Source organism: Plectropomus leopardus, chromosome 5 (genome assembly GCF_008729295.1).
Source record: "Plectropomus leopardus isolate mb chromosome 5, YSFRI_Pleo_2.0, whole genome shotgun sequence".
Lineage (NCBI taxonomy): Eukaryota > Metazoa > Chordata > Actinopteri > Perciformes > Serranidae > Plectropomus > Plectropomus leopardus.
The window spans coordinates 13,748,052-13,753,506 of NC_056467.1; positions in this window are offsets into that span (position 1 = coordinate 13,748,052).

Sequence of the window (5,455 nt, forward strand, 5' to 3'; positions counted from 1 at the left end):
TTTGTGCACCTTGGCTGTTGCTGACTCAGTATTACTTAACCTGAGACTCAATGGTCAGGGATCCAAAATCCAGCCAAGAACAAGCTGTAGTGCAGAAAGGAATCAAGTGGGAGTCTCTACAGAGTACACTGAGACAACCTCTACTCAGCTCATGTATAACTACATGCAAGAATAAAAAACAAAATTTTGAGTCTTGAACTTTATTTATGGTGTCCATCCTATTTCAGACAAAATAAAAGGAAAAACATCAGTGGATAAGTGGGAAAACAAATACAGATGTATGCGAGTCAGGTATGATTTGGCCTTTACAATCAGCACAACATATGGGACATTTTTGACAAAAACGTAAGACTGCACCTTCCACCATCATCATCAAAACACAGTATGAGGGAATATCTTTTGGAAGAATAATGCTCTTCCCGTCAGTAAACTTTCAGAGACTTCCCAAAGAGCAACGAGGCTTAGTACTTAAAATGAACACCTCAAAACCAAACTTGACCCATCTGTTAATATTGTTTTTTCTTCAACTGTCTGGAGAAGTTAACCTGTTTACGTGGCACTAAAACACAGCCGTATATAGAGGGATGGTAGATAAGAAATTGTAGTCCATTAACATTAGCTGCAGAAGCTTTTATTCATACATGAAAATAACAAATTAGACTCACCACATCATCATATAAATGGAGGCCCATTTCTGCAGAGAAAAAAAAATGCATGAAAAGCTATATATGATACAAAAGAACTACTCAAGTTAATCAATAGTTGGACTTACTGAATCAAAATTGTGATGCAATATCTCATTATTTAGGCTTACGCCTGGGCCACACTGTTTGTGTGAGCAGTTTGTGATGGCCACCTTGCAGAACTTTCATACATGCGGTGTACATACATACATATACAGACAGCATTGTTGCTGCAGAGCTGTCTGCTGCCATGAGTCCTGTATTTCCTAAATAAAAAAAAGCCGGTACTACACAAAATTGTGGAATTGTGCAAGCCATTGTCAACAACACAGTCCTGTAAAAAATTCACAATAAAAGCCTTTAATTTAGTAAGTCAAGATTTAGACTTACAAAGTCAGCCACCTGACCAGTCAAAACTGATTTACAACAAATATTTGTTGGTATCATGCATGATATTCCATCTTTTTTTCTCTTTTACTGGTTGTGTCAGTCTTCCACACAGCTCCCCAGACTAATCCATGCTTGCTTACTGCAAATTCAGTCAACAAAAGTTGACATATAGTAAGTCAGTCACCAAAACTTAGATCAATTAACAAAACAGACACTTAAACTGTATTTAAATTATAAATCTAACAGAATTAGGTATATTCATGAGGATTGTGTCAGTGTATTAATATTCGGTTCAAGTTTCAGTTCAGGACAAAACTCAAGTTACAGCGCTAGTGTATATAATCAAACATATTTTCCCACACTATACCACACGCGGGCCTCTGTCGTGCTTGACCCCTCCTGGTCCTGTGAACAGCTGTGTGGGGTGTAGAACGGCTCTTTCATCTGGTGGGCTGGACCGTGAAGCGGGGAGGAGGCTCTCTGTCCTCAGGAATGTGGGGAGGACACAGGCCACAGCTCTGCCTCATCCTCAACACTCTGGAGAGAAAACTTTCATGAAACCAGCAGCATTGAAGTGTTATCGGGAAGCTGATTCTGATTACATTTAAACTTATTTGTTTGGGTACCTACATTTTGCTACTGTAAGACTTATATAGGTTTTATTACTTTTACAAGATCATATAACCGTGACTTGGGGTAATGATTAAATCATAAAACGTGAGTGCAGGTTAATACACAACATTTAAAGTCACAGTATGACATCTTCTCTGCATGATTTATTTGGCATTTTTTTGAGGCATGTGCAGTATAACTCTGTTGAGAAATAAACCGGTCTAAAACTGTTGGGACATCTCAATAGGAATCAAGTATTTTCATGACTCAAAAAAATGTTTTACTAAAAGATCACTAACATTTTTTTTGCCCAAGAAGATGAGATTATCATGTAATCTTATTTAAAATATTTCCATAAAAACAATATACCTACCTTTATGGTTTGATGATATTCTGTAGATATTTATAATAGTATTATTTAGTCTTTTTGGAGGGTTTCAACAAATCACAGTCAAATCGCAGTCACTGCTTATAAAACAAAACAGATGTCAAACATCTGAAACACAAAAAATTATGTTTATGGGGATGTCACCACTGAAGAAATCCAGTGTACTTTGCATCGACTGGAATAAATATACTTAAATATTAAAAGTGTACCCTGAGTAAGAACATGAATGTTAATGATCTAGAAAAGAAAGAAAAATCCAGATTAGCAGGAATTGAGGAAATGACAGCTTGAGTTTACCCCAAACAATCAGTTAACGTTACTCCGCATTAAGAGGTCACTGTTGGATAATGATTAAGATTGGTCAGACCATTGGTGTTAAACTTCATATCTTTAAATGTTACAGTTCCAGTTGAAGATAACAACGGAAAATAAACAAGTTTGCTGCTTTCACGTGTCTTTGCAAGTCAAATCACTTGCCAGTTGTCTACCTCACAGCGATTGTTGTTAACATGACGTCACAGTGATCTGGATTATTGCTGCCTTTTTTACCTCCATATTTTATTATCTTGGTATACTGCATGGCTAATATATCACACCCTTCTGTGACTATTGAGCTATTAATTTAAAAACCATATGCATTACTATTCTGCAAGACCTGCCTCCAGTCTGTGATTAGTGCTCTCCACAAGATCCAGGAACATAGCTGCAAAGAGTGAATGCTGTAGCATTAAGGTTTCCCTCTGTTTGGCCCACTGTGGATGCAGTTGTCCACAAACGTTCAGTTTTACAGTGTTCCAGATGACCTTTTCTGACTGAGGGATCATGTAAACACAACTTTATTTTATTGGTCTTTACATGTTTTTTTTCTTCAGCATGCACATATGTGTAAAATGTCCTTTATTTCAAAATAAATCTCAGGTCAAACAGAAATCTCTCATCATAGATTAAGCGGCATTTCATACTATAAACACAGGATGGCGCCACCAGCATACAGAGATACCATGTAGTGCTTGGTACACTTGTAAAGTACTTGAACTTGCAGTCACGTGACTCATTTACCTTCAAGATTAGATACTTAATCTACAGATGTATAAACACTATAGCAATTTCTATAGGAATTTCTAGGATTTAGGTGCAGTAAATTGAGACTATCATGGTTAATAAATCATTTAATAAGAACTAATTTGGGTCCCCTTTGGTACATAATTACTTTTTAAATTTGTTAATAGAGCTGTTATAAATGCTGACAAATAATTAATATATGCTCATTTGTCTCTCATTTCCTAATAAGGTGTCAAGTCTGCAATTATAAATGTCAATATGTCATTTCCAAAGGGTTTTAATCATAAAATCTACGAAAAAACGTATTAAAAAATGATTTGGGCCCACATTCTATGCAGCCTTTCACTAAAATTAAATAGTAATCCAATGGTTTAACCTGACAATTTTTTTTTAACAACCTAATAACAGATCAACAGAATATCGGTCTGGTTTATTATTGGAGCCAATATTTGGAATTTTGCTGATTATCTGTATCTGTGTTTTATTATAGCCCAGTGATCGCCAATAAAATTAATTAATTAAAAATAAATTAAATTAACTAATTAAATTAAATTAATTAATTAAAGAAAGTGTCAGCAGCAAACTTTTACTTTGTAAAACCTCAAGAAGCTATATTTTTAATATTTATTTTTAATTTAAATTTTCACTTGACTTTATAAAAAAAGTTATAAACAAAGTTTGTGTTGTTTGTTAAATTCTGATTATTGACAGAAAGTTTTTCACTTTTATTGTAAATGCTTATCAGTTTTCCAAATATGGCACTTTGGTCTCATTATTTATAAATAATCGCATCAGTATCGGCCCTGAAAAACAATATTGGTTGACCCCTAGTTCTTAATAATGATTTTGAACTTGTTTCTGTGTCTTTGTGGTAGTTGTGTCTCTTTGTAGTTATTTTGTGTTCCTTTGGAGTAATATTGTGTCTTTTTTGCTGGTTTTGTCCCTTTGTGGTGATTTGGTGTCTGTTTGTTTGTCTTGCCCATTTTGACATTATTTTGCGTGTTGTTGCATGTTACTTTGGGTGACATCTTGGAGGTGAAGTGCAGGGGTGGGTGTGATTTTTTAAATAGTTTTCTGTGTCTTTGTAGTACTGCTGTTTGTTTTGCCTCTTTTTGCAGTTATTTTGTGTGTTGTTGCAGTTCCTTTGTAACGCTGTGTGGTCTTTTTGTGTCTGTTTGTGGTCATTTCTAGAGTCTCTTCCCGGTCAGTATCAATTAATTTGAATGCCATTTTGCAGGTGTGCTCTAATGATCCACGGTGGCTTATAAATATGTGTTTAACCTTTTCTGGACGTCATAGGTGAGTGTTACATCCACGGTTATAAGTGCATTTCATTGTTAGACTGTGGCGCCCTCTAGTGGCGCAGAGAAGCAGTGCGGACTGGTGTTTATTGTTCCCCCGCTGTTTGTTGGTTAACTTTATCCACCCCAAGACAACTTTTACTCAAAAATGCTTTACCGACACTGCTGACTTTAACGTCCAGACTTGTCGTAGAGCAAACTTTAAGGACATGAGGAGAGTTTTATGGGGAGCTCCTCGCCGCTGAGACTTGTGGGAGGATGAGAAGTCAAGCTGCGCTCAGAGCAGACAGCAGCAGCGGCGGAGAGGAGGAGTGCAGGGGGGGACGTAGGGAGCAGACGCCGGCCGGTGTGTGGACGCTGCACAACAGGCACACAGCTAGAGACAGAGCTGCAGGGAGGACGTGTCTTCACCTCTCAGCCACACCGAGGCTTTTGGTGGAAAAGTTTAGGCAGCTGCTGAGCCAGTGGAGACATCATGGTTGTGTCGCTGCGGAGCTGGGTCGCCAATGAGGGAGGAAAGCACTTAGTCCTGGTGGGAAACTTTTGTCAGAGATTATGCATCTGTTCGGTTGCACCCATATCGTAGTCTGTTAATAGATATGTTTATTTTACCTGCTCACGAGCTGCTGTAACATATTTTTTTTTAAGATAACTCGCACATTATGTTCATGAAGTCCTGGACCAACTTCGCCCCTGAGGGGGCACTGAATGAGTTAGTTTGTCAGTGTTCTGTAGTGAGTTTATTGTTCTTTATGTGCTGTTTTCATGCAGTCTACGACAACAGTTTCATGCCATGGTTTATATTTTAGTATAAGATCAAATTTAAATCCTGAAATATGAAATGTAAATGCACATGAGATGCTTTTGACAGCCTAACAGAAAACATTACAGATGCTCTAACATGTTATGTCCAATGTCCTGATAATAAATTACATGGCTGTAGCCCAGACTTTACAGTACATCCTGTGCTGTGTGTGTGTGTGTGTGTGTGTGTGTGTGTGTATGTATAGATGCTGTGG